Source organism: Falco rusticolus, chromosome Z (assembly GCF_015220075.1).
Source record: "Falco rusticolus isolate bFalRus1 chromosome Z, bFalRus1.pri, whole genome shotgun sequence".
NCBI lineage: Eukaryota > Metazoa > Chordata > Aves > Falconiformes > Falconidae > Falco > Falco rusticolus.
The window spans coordinates 69,506,038-69,518,866 of NC_051210.1; positions in this window are offsets into that span (position 1 = coordinate 69,506,038).

Sequence of the window (12,829 nt, forward strand, 5' to 3'; positions counted from 1 at the left end):
TTCCTTTCTTGTGGGTCCTGTGCAGCTAGTCCACAGGTTTTTCTGAAGAGCAGTTCTGAGGACTGGATGTGCTATTCCAGCCAAAGCCTGACTAGTGATCAGGAAAGCAGAAAGCAGCACTTTTGGATAAACATCCGAGTATGGTGTTTGTCTGCTTTTTGTAAGAGCATTACTTTGTTGACTCATATTCAGCTAATGATTCACTATAATCTGTTCTTGGAGAAAACACATAAACAAGGTTTATCTCTAAGGATAATCTTATATGAGACAGTCCTATATATTGAGCTTTTTCACTTCAAGGCTTAGAAAACTTCTAATTCATGGGAAATCTTGATGGTATTTAGTTTTGGACTGAATGAAAAAAATGTTCTTCTCTCAGTTCAGGTACAGGACTCAAATGCCTGTAGCATTGCTTAGTCCTTGTGAGTTACATCACAACAAGCATTATTTTTTCCTTATATAAGAGATAATTTTTCAAACCGGATGCCACCCTGCCTGCTGAAAACACTCTGTTAGTGAGGGGGCCGAGTCTGGAAGCTGATCATCTTGTTTCAGCCTTTCCTTTTCCTGAAAGCCTGGGAAGGCAATGAACTGTGGAAAACATGCGGACGTTTGTAGTCTAAACTTTACAGAAAGAGTTTCTTTCTTCAGAGCTCACTTGTTCCTTACATTAAGCAAGAAACAACGGCAGGCCTGAGACCTTCTGCTTGCTGCAATGGCACACACTGACGTTCCCAGCAATACAGGCTCAAGATCTGACCACAGCAAGCCGTACTGTGCAAGGCTGAGCTTGGAGAGCCCAGATGTCCGTGAAGCGATGGGAGGATGTTCCTCCATCAGGCTGCTCAGTAGTCACTCAGAGCTAGCAGACTTGGGTGTTGCAATGCTGAATGTTGCAGCACCTCTCTCTAGGGGAATCCACAACTGTAGTTACAGTGCACAACAGGATTTTAATGACTAATGAAAGAGGGAAGATAAGAGATCCTGTAAATCTTAGCATCTTAGTTGCCTGCTTCAGTAAGGACTTATTTAACGCTCGTTGCAACAGGGAGTGGAACTAAATTTTACTGGACCAATAAATATTTAATTCAGTCTTAGAAGGCAGGAAAAAATCAAATGGGATTAAGGAGCTACACATGAGAAGACATTTAAATCATTATGCATGGAGCGTTGATCTTGGTGGGGAAAATCAGTTCCCCTTAGGCACAAAAGGAAATTGAACCTGGTTTGACTGCACACGAGATGCACATGAGATGCACATGAGACTGCAGATGAGATGAGTGCTTTAGTCCATGATAAAGGAGGAAATGCTATCTTCTAACTGCACTTACTAAGTGTATGGATCCTCAAAAAATGTTAATTAAATGTTTCTCAGAAGTGAGACAGACAAGTTTCAGTTGTGAAGGAGGTACCTACTCAGAGAAAGAGGTGGGTAGATTTGATACTATTTTTTGCCGTTTCAACATCCACCAAAAATTTTCAGCCTTGGGACTTCATAAGCTATGTGTATTTCTACGTAGTAATCTTTATTAGATTTCTGTAAACTTGCCTGGTGACTCTTCAATTCATGCAAACTTTCAGCATCCTAAACTTGCTTTGGCAAACAATACCATGTCTCAGTTACTTATTTTTGTGTGGAATCACAGCCTTTGTTTGGAACATGGTTCTTGCCAGGTTCACTTTATACTAATGTTAGTCTGAACTTAGGCAGGTCTGTGCATGTGCAGCTGCAGTCACCTATGGGACTGTTCTGGTAGAGGACCCAGGATTGGAGCTCAGAATCCAAAAATCCTCAGTTTGAGATTTAGGAAGCTCTTGTGACAATCAGATCATTTATTTGGCTAAACCCTTCTGTGTATCTAGACCTTGGCCCTCAAATAAATGTGTTGAAGTTGACAGGGCAATTTGCAGGTTTGCTATTTTTATTACTCCCAGTGACACTTGCACAATTTCATCCTATGTAATTTAAATTGGTTTTGTTTCCTGCTTATGTCAACAAGTCGGGGAAGCCTGTAACACCTAGTAAATGCATAAAGGTATATGTATAGCAAATATAACAGGTTTCTAACAGTACTTGGCATGCAGGACAGGAAAACCTGTCCTGCATGCCAAGGGTTCACCAGTAAATTAACACCTGCCCTTTCATGAGAAGTCATCATGAGGGATTCTGAGAACACAGTACAATTTAGCAGCATAAACTGTGGACAAAGCCGAGCAAGTTTTGAAAAATATGCCCTATTTTACTTTTACATTTTTTCCATGTTTTCCATCAGAGAATCTATAATTAAGTGTAAGATCTGACTATTTGGAAAGTTAAGTAATGATCTCTGAAAGTGTGTCCTGATTACCTCATTCTTCATGCAGAAACCAAAAGCAGATAAAAGGCAGTTTATAGGCAGCCAGCTGTTTCTTCCTCTCTTTTCTCCCTTTCTTAGAGATCATGCTAAATCTTATTACGGCATTAGCTTCATATTTGAAGCTTAAAAAACTAGGTGTTTAAAACTTTAATCTCCAGAGCCGAGAGTTTGGAGCTGTATTGATCCAGTGAGGAATCCTAGCAGAGCTTTGCGCTCATGTTGCCTGAGCACTTCAGTTCTCAAGTTCTATGAAGTGTCTCAGAGTTTTTACTTCCCTTTTAAATCTCTGCAGAATTACGTGAGCTACGGAAGTTTTAAAATACCTTTCTTATACACATACAGATTTTTCCAGATTCATGCTCACTTTACATTGAATGTTAGCAAGAGCAGCAAAAACAATGAAAATATTTTATTTTATGATGTCCAGGAGCTGTTATCTTCAGTTCATATAGATAGGGTCGCTGGGGACAGTGCCAGGACTATTAACATGAAGATCATTTTTGCGTGTTTGCTTGATCATAAATTACCAGATACTCTTGGCATTGTAAAACAAGTACAGACTCAATTTATTGTGCAGACATAATTTTCTGATACACAACCTTAATCTTGAATAACAATCCTAACATTGGGGGCATTCTTTTGAAGTGTTTGAAGCCTCTATGTATTATTAATTTTGCTTTATTAAGTTCACCTTGTCAGCTAATTCAACGTCAGTTCAGAATGATAATTGGCTATTAAAAATAAATTCTTTAAATCTGGATAATAACATCCTGTTTTTTTCAAGAATCAACAGGTAGCTTCACAGGTCATAATGATGTACTCAGCTATCCAAAGCAACACAGTAGATTTGTGTGAATATTGTACTTCAGGCACTATGGATATAAAATTGTTAACCAAAAAATGGTAGTAAACCTGGAAAAGAGTCCAGAATTTCTGCCTGAATGCACTAATTTTATTGGCAATAATTTCAAATATATAGAAAGTACAGAAATACCAACATATAGGAAGTACAGAAGCAATCAGTTATGATTGTTTAAGCCAGCAAAATGTTTTTTGTTCAGCTAACCTTCCCATGCTTTCATGACTCAAAGGTGGCATAAGCTTTAAGTGCTGTATTGATTATTTCTATTTATATAAACTTAAAGGGATATCTGGAAAATGGAGATTGTTTTGAGTTAATTTGGGATTGGTAATGCTATTATCAATGTAATAGTAAGACCAATTTTTTATTAAGAGAGTAAAATTACACCTTCATGTCTGTAATGGTGAAAATAGGTTTCTAAAGTAACTTATGATGGGTAGAGAATTTTCCTGTGATTATATTAATCCCAAGAGACTGTGGTTTTCTCATGACTTAGGAGAGGAAGTTTGTCTAATCAAACTCTTGTTTGGCAAATGCATAATCAAAATGAGCTTTGCAGAAAAAGCATATTGAATCCTTCAAATGCAATCTTACTTCAATTCAGAAAGGTTTTTTTTCTGTTTTAAACTGAGAAATCCCAGAAAAATTCATAGCTTGATGCATCTGAGACAAAAAGAATTTCTGGTAGACAAAAGTACATCTTTTCAGATCACCCTGTCATCTAAGCTGTTTCTTCTTACTGTGTTTATTTTTCTGGCAAACCACAACTAGGCAACAACATACTATTTGGCAATTCAAGTATAAAGAAAGAATCCAGGAAGCAATTGTGGGGAATAGGAGGATGTGGTGTGACAAGTTGTAATTTAGTTATGGATTCTAATTAATTTTTTGATAGGAGATGCAAAACTAATATTTGACCACTTAATTCGTCTTGCAGGCTTTCTTCTTACTCATTAAAAATGTGCTTTGTATTTTCTTCCTGGTGCAGAGATACATGTAATTGTATGTACTGTTTATATTAAAATAGTATCCAGAGATATATTTTGCATTTAATTACTATGTTCTGAACCTAGACAAACTTTAATACACTCACTAGAATAGTCTTCTCTTTATACAGGCAATAGAATTTTGTGCCCAGATTAATTCGATTGAGTGTGTGAGAGGGGAAATCATTGGTAAATCACAGGAAAATCACTAGCCATCATGACAATACCTTTATTAGATATATTTTTCTAGCATGCAGACTTCACTGCTGGGAAATAGCTGGGAATATTTCCTGCACACAGCATGTTTGCTGTAGCAGATAGGTCAGAGGAATCAGGTGAATTTGGGTCAAGGAAGTATTAGGCAAAGCAGGCAAGTCGGGTGTCAGGACCAGCTGTCATTCTCCTGACAGCACTGAAGGAAGTCTGATGTGAAATTGCAGAACGGCTGGGCAAGGGCGTTGTGAACAGCTGCAGCTCCAGAGCAGGGTGCAGTGTAATTCCATCTGCAAAGGGGCTGCGGGGGAGTGCAGGGATCTACAGACCAGTGGGTCCTGTTTCCATGCCTGATTATATGCTGATGTCTATAGTAAAGAGTATGATCAGTGTGTGTGTGAGCGAACATGGCCTGTTGGGAAGGAGTTATCACGGCTTCTGCAAAGAGAAGTCTTGCCTCGCTGGCCTGCTGGAGCTCTTTGAGGGCATCTATCAGCACAAAGATAAAATGGACCCAGGGATGCACTTTGGATTTATGCCATAGATTATTAAAGAAGCCAGGTTGCCAGAGGGCTGGAAGAGGTTCATTCATGGACTGGAAGTTGTGTACAGGCTAGAAAGCAAAGAGTAGGTTAAACTTAATTTCTGCTTAAGTCCTTCAGCCTGTACTGTTTCATGTATTTTATACTTTATGCACAATTTTTTCTTTATGTATTTAGAGACTTTCCAAAAGTGGCTATGGCTTTGGATGCTAATTTTGCTTCTGTATTATTAATCTGGGTCCTTTGAAAATGCCTTGAGATACCTGTGCAGATATCAGAAGATACCCATGATCGGTAACAGCCTGGTCACAAATGTTCTTAGAAGTGTTTATTTAGAAGTAGCTTGGTAAAATTGTCAAAACATATGAATGCTCCAACATTAAATACAGGTGTTCAGCTCCCCATTGTATAGTTAAATAGGAGTAGTTAAATAAAAAAGTTTTTTTTAATAAACTATACCAGGTTGATCCTACAGCGTAAAATGTTTTCTACATCTTACTGCTTTTCCACTAGGTCTCCCATGCTGCCAAGTACGGATGATGATGGTGTGAGTTCATGCTTTTATGAGGTCCAGCTAAGTTTTCCCAGGGTTTTCAACAGCTGCATCATTCAATTTCAGTGCAATTTTGATGCGTTCACATAAGGGTAGCAGGGAACAAACAATATTCTACATTGCTGTAACAACGTGTGTGTCAGGTATGTAGGTTAGAAAGCAACATGTGCACTGTTTAGAAAAGACATAAAATGTTCTTCCAGTGCTGGCATAGCTATCAATATTAAAATATTAATATTAAGTTAATATATTAAATAATATAATTTACGTTAAAACATCAACAATTGTAATTTATGCATGACCTTTTCCTATACAAAGTCACTTGGAGCTCTTGGGTGGGGAGGCCTTTTCCTCTATCCCCATCATAAAATTAATTTACTTGAAAATTTTCAAGGCAAGCACATTAAGGCAGTGTTGTAGCAATTAAAAGCTTGTATGTAACAGAGACTTGAAGTTACCAGCTGACATAGTTCCATGCTGCCAGAATGTTGGTTTTTTTCCATCTAGTACCATTTTTCAGTAAAAACAATAAAGCAGTAACAGAAGCTGGTGCCTGCCAAGAGCTGAAGGCAGTTAACTGTGTCTTCTGCTCTGTAGCACTGCCTGGGCAAGGCTTTCAGAAGGGTTGGTGTCACTGGACTTCCAGCTTATCTTCGTCTCTGGTACAGCAGCTGACTTTAATGATCAAGCTGTGTCTGGGAGAAACAGCAGGATTTTGAGGAAAGGTATTTTACAGTGATAAAAATGTCATGCATTTAGCAAGAAATGTAAAGTTTTTTTCTTTTTCTTATTTTTCCACTGCAATTTATTGCAATTTGAGAAGTCCTTGGAGGCACTTGTTTTCAGTCATCGAGGCACTGGGTTTTACCCACTTCAGGAAAAATACCAGTGTTTTGACTGAATTTAAATTTGAGGTTAAGGGACTCAAGAAATGAGAGATTGTTTTCTCAAGTAACGGAGTAGGAAAGTGATCAGTGGTGTATCTCCTGCTTCTAGTCTTTCCTTGTTTGTGAACTGGCTGGACACTGTACCCATTAAATTGTTTATGGCAGAAAAGTTCAAATGTGTTCTTATTAAAATGCAAGTTTCTGGTGAGAGTAGGAACACGAGTAATACCACAGGTAAGATTATATTTTTACTTATACCAGTACTTTACCCCAGTAACATGATTTATAACCATTTTAAGTCTCATTGACTTTGTCAGCTGGAGAATAAAGGGATACAGTGAAGAATCTTGTCTACTTTTATTTAGAAGTGTTGCTTCAGAGGTGTGTTTTGAGGATTTTATGTATGAAACAATAAGAACATAACAAAATCTGAAAGAGTTATTTATTGGATGCAATTTATTCTTCATTTTTCCTTGTTGTTCTGAATAGCATTTCAGTAGAGTTTAGTTTGTTTCCATATCAGCTAAACCATGGTATCTTTACAGGTAAATAAACTTTGCCTTTATGTTGTTAAAACATCACTTCTCCTAGCACTGAGTTGGAATCACTTACATAAATATTGGCCAGAACAAAGGCGGAATTCAAAGCCAGTCTGAAGTAACAAGCAGAGGTTACATCTATTGTCACTAATTCAATGTTACTTTGATTGCTTTCTGGCATTAGGGTTCAACCAACACACAAAGCCCATGTCCATGACATTAGACTCCTTTCAAAACTCGTTGCCCATATGCCACATGCCCATTGTAGATGGCTGGCACTAACTCCCGATCTGTGCCTGGGAATTATTTGAGAGTGTTGGATCATATTGAGCAACTGATCTCAGGGTTTCCCTAATGATAGGTGGTTGAGTCCTACCATCCAGGACATCCACAGATAACTGTAAGACTGAAGAATGGCAGCTGAGGTTGGGTTGCATTTTTGTGCCAGCTGAAATATCCCAAAGCATGGGGATTATCTAAACTAAATTAGAAACTTTATACTAATAAACTTTAAACTAAAGTTAAAAATACAACTGCAGAGAGAAATGAAGGTTTTAGATTCAGAATGAATCTTCATAGGTTCAAAATTACCCATTAATTATAAAAGTGTTCACATGACTTCAAGTAACAGTATCTCATTCAGGTACCCCACATAAAGATACAAGTAAGAAGGTACTCCTTTCATTTCCTCTTTTAATTTTCTTCTCTTTTTCACTGAGACAATTTCATGTGACTTCCCCTAATTATCTGGCATAACTTCCTCCAATTATCTAGCAAACCATGTAGTTAAACTCATTTGAAGATACTGATAGACACTAACCTACACTTAATTTAAGCATTGCAAACAGTGCAGCTGTAGCTCATAATTGCCATACTAATTGCAAACATTGAAGTATTTCACTGTTCAGCAGACATAGCGATCTTCCACACATGAACCTCAGCTGATGGGAAGTAGGTCCATAAACATCTGTCTGTGGGAAATCTACTGTTGTATGCACAAAAGACCACATGAACTGAAACCTGTAACCTTTGAAATTTCTGGAATAGAAGTTACTGATGAACACTAGGGGATGACCAAACCCTCTTCTCAATGCATGTATGTCTCATAAAATTCCCCCATGATTTTTTTTCCATATCCCAATAATACTTCTGCAGAATATATTTAGAGTTCAGAACAGGTTATTTCACACATTAATAATTAACATCAATAAATATTGTTCAAGAACAATTAATGACAGATTCAGGCTCTGATATTCCATGAATAAGTATGTAATCCTTTTATTTTGGGCATAGAAATAAGGCACAGATTGTGTAAAATGGACAAAATCAACCAAATTAATAATTTACAACACATAAACAAAAACCCCAGAAAAAAAGTAATTTTCTAGCACATGTGGCAGTAATTAACTCTATGTTTTGGCAGTAGCGGTCCTTGCTTAGCAACTGTGGAATGAGACATTCTGGATATTTTCCCAAGTGATCTGAGTTCATTTCAGTTATCTGGAAGTTGATAACTGTATTAGGATACCACTATGTTTACACCAACTTTCTTTAATGCCATTTAATCTTTTTGTTTTAGCTTTTAAGGCCTGACTTTGTTCCCACTGAATTCAGACACACACACACACACACACACACATATTCCGCAAACAAAATATGTGATTTCATTTGGGCTATACTAAATGTTGCACAACAATATTTATTTTATATTTGGGGTTACAGAGAGGGTAACCAATTGTAATGTTGGACCCTGATCCTGTAAACCCTTATACATGTCCATAGGGCTACTGACATCAATGGCTTTACTCAAGTAAGGGTTGCTCATAATCACAAAAGATTGCAGGATAAATTTCTAAAGGGCTGTAAGCTGAATATGATGTCATCTACAGCTCTAGAGGGGTTTCAAGCAATATTTAAACTCTCTGCAGCTACTTTTCCTATCGATTTTATACCATTCATAAAATTAAGATATGTGTTTAGAAACATTAACACTTTTATGTTTTTTAAAGAGTGGGTCCTATCTGGCTAATGTTGAAATCACAAGAACATGCATTGACCTAAACCGCTGAAGGAGTGTCTTCTGGTACAGAGAAGTGCAGGAAAGAAACCCTTTAAGCTATCAGTGACTTGCTCCAGAGTATCCTCATTTAATAAAGACAAACCCAGCAAAATCCAAAGCTAAACCACTAATTTTAATAATCTAAAACCATTATTTAGCTGGGAGCTGAGCACTTTCTGCAAGATGTGGGGATTTCAAAGTCCTGTTGCAGTTTACAATCTCACGAGATGCTCAAGTTCCAGACATTGCTAAGTTATACAGCTCAAATAAGCATTTACTAATTAACTTTGAGATGGGTTGAGCACTTTTCGCAGGGCATTGCTTCTGAAAGAAGGTTGATTTTTGATTAATTGTTTTATAGAAATTATCTGCATTTACAGAAATTACTGATTTTTGTCAATAAAACTTCCAATCCTTATTTTAGTTGAGAATTCTTAAGCTTAAAAATGTCAAAATATTTTTTCCAAGTATTTTTTTAAAGCTTTTGTGCTGGTTTTTGGAGAGGAAAATGGAAGGAACTGTTTTACATTATGGCACAATACAGTTTTGAATAAAAAGTGTATTTTGGAATTACTGTTGAATCTCAAAATTGGTGTTAAATGTAAAAGAATAAAACTTGAATTATAACAACAGAATTTGAAACAAAGAACTAATATAAAGTAAGTCTATATTTTGCAATAATATTAATTTAAAGGTGCTGTGGAAATCACAGTTTCTCGTAAGTAAAGCTCTTACAAAATTTCTCCATTCTGAGTTCACATGAGAGGCGCTATTTAGCCATGTTGTTTATGGTTGCTTCCAATTTGCCTTGTTCTCATCAAACTGTATGTCTGTTTCTTTGGTGTCTTTTGAACCTTGTATAAGGCAGCCCTCATTATTGTATATTGTTTCCAGAAAGTTTTGTGATACTGCCTAGTCTGGTAGCCTGTCCGTCTTTGTTTCCATCTTCAGCTCCTATGTTTACTTTTTTTTGGAACTATAGTCACTTAAATTATAGCTTTAGAATACAACTTGGAAGTATTCTACAAATAGAGCTAATCATGTTCATGTTAAGAGTTCTGTAACTCTGACAAAGAAAACGTCTCATGTTTTGGTATCCTTGCAATGCTGGTAGTTGAAAGAAAACTTTCATTACTACAGCCTTTGAATCTGTTATTGGAGTTGCTTGCCAGTCTTTGTAGCATGACAGAACAAAATCAAATCCATGTTGTATCTCTTGATTTAGGACTTTTATGAATTTTCAGGAAAAAAAAAAAAAAAAAAGGGAAATTTTTGTCAAGGAAAGAATGTTGTTAATCAGAAACATCAGGCATGACCAGTCCTTACCCGGAAAGGGTTTAGGTGTAACCACAGTGTGGTATTTTTTCATGTCAAGACAAAATTTAAAAAAAATATAAAAGCAAGAAAAAAAGTTCTGATTTCCTTTTCCTGTTTTGGACATCATTTTGAGTGTGGGGAGAATGCCATGGAAAATGTAAACATTTCAAGAATTTAGAAATTGGAGTACATTTTACATGAAGCTGATATGACATTGCTTTGTAACTCTGAACCTAACTGTTCAGCGTTTAGTTCAAAACTCCTAATGCAGGTATCCAATAAACATGAAAGCCGAGTTGATGGAAATGTCGTAGCAAGAGAAGTGTGTGCCTTCAGGAAGGCAGGCAGAGAGACTTCCCTGTTTGGAGCAGTTCATCTTCTGTGGAGCTTCTGCTCAGCTGGCTTTGCTGTCAAGCACTTTCTTTGTTTCTTGGAACATCTGAATGGCGAACACTAAATTATGATGTTTAATGTGTTTTGTATACTTTCTGTAAACATAATGTAAAAATGTAGTTTATGGTTTCCTATGAGCAACATGACATTTACTATTTGTTGACAAAAAGATAGAGACATTAACTAGAGCATTTACAAAAAGTAAGCTTTAAATGGAAGAGGTAATCTTTCCTAGTTAATGCACCAGGCCGGTATTCTGGAGATGTGGCTCTGCTTGTAGTTCTTCCAGTAACTTTTATGAGTTTGGACAAGTCTTTTCATGTCTTCCCATCTCTTCTTTACCTTATCTTTTGACACGGTCTTGAGAACATATGTACAAGCAAAAATGCTTTAACCTCATCTGTGCTTTTGGATGCTGTTTTAACAGACATGAACAGTGGTTGTACTTCATTCCTGTGTGCAACCACTTCAACTTCCCTCAAAAGCGTGTGTCCAGGCTCCAGATAGAAAAATAAATATGGTTCTATTTTCTTTACTTATATTAAATGATTAATTAAAGAATTAAATTAAATTAAAAATAAACAGAATACTATTGATACACCTTTATTCTAGCATCCCAAACAAGATACTGAGGAATTCTTCAATTGTCTTCCTGAAAAGAGTTTCAAATCTTGCTGTTTCTCACCCTCAGAGAGCCACAGATTTAGGATGACTGAACATCCTACTGAATGCAGCTGGCAGCACATGTGCCTGGTTCCTGTGGCAGTGTTTACAATAGGTACATATGTGGCAGAGCACATGGAGAAGCACTAGCGTGAGCGCTGAAGCTACTGCCGCTGATCTTCAGAGCTTTGCAGTTCACATCAAGGATCGCTGCTTAGTCTCAGACTACATTAAATGTATTTCAGGCACTCAGCTTTAGCATTGCTTCCCAAGGAAAAGGAAGTGGTTATTAGATCCTTGTGAAAGAGGGAAAGAACTTGTGTACTGCATGAGAAAGCAGTGCAGACTGCTGTTCCTGCACGCTGCTGGACAGAGATCACCTGCCACTGTTGGACAAGAATTTGGGCAGATTGCAGGGACTTTACACTACCTGAGATTCTGCTGTGATGACTTAATTCCAGGGAGGCGCCATCTCCTTGTAGCGGGATTTCAGGGAACAACATAAAGCTAGCAGCAGCTTACTCTGCCCATCCAAAGAATCTCAGATAATGGGCCCTCTGGGAGACGTGTGACTATTTCCCTTCTCCATTTTCAGGCTATCTCTCAGTACAAATTATGCCATTCGACAAATGAAAGACATCATTGATGACTCAGGTTGGGAAAACAAGATTACCAATTCAAAATGTGCTATTTTGCAGAAGGTGGGAAGAAATGATTACATCATTCAGGATATTGGGGCACTTCTCTCCCATATTGCATTTCATTTGTCATGACAGCTTTTCAATGCCAGCTTAATCTTGCAGCCCTGTTGTGGGAGCTGATATCCTGTAAACTTGGAGCGACTTAATGGAACACGAGGCACAATGTGAGGTCTTTAATTTAAAACAACATGTACTTTTCCTTTCCAGTTAAGGATTTGTTTCACAGATGTTTTGTCAATATTTGAATAAGAGTTTGCTACCAACCTTTTGGTTTTTTTTCCCCTCTCCCCAGCAAGTTTCCTCTAAAAGTAGTGTACAATTATAAAAAAGTGCATGTATTTGTGCAAAAGGAGCTGGGGGCCTGGAGATTACATTCAATTTGGATGCAACAGAGGAAAGAGAAAGAGGGGGAGCATGCCTCAAGAGGGAAAGTGTTGTTAAGTGGACTCACTAGAAAAGTTTGCTTTTTGCACACTGTAAGTTTTGAAGGAAGACTAGAGGGTGGAAGCCTTGCTGGTGATTCAGAGTACCTGGAAGTAGAAAGAAACCTTGCAGCTCCTTGATGTTTATGCAATAAAGTCCATTGCAAGACTGTCTCTCAGCTCCAAGTCTGCGCTGTCCACCATGCCTTTCTATGGATGGGTGGGTTCGTACACATTTTGCTGGCTTGAGGTGGCCCTCTGTTGCGTATGCTTTGTAGCTTGAATCCATTCAGCAGCATTCAAGCAGGACAGGCAAGTTCATCTCTCTGCTGGCT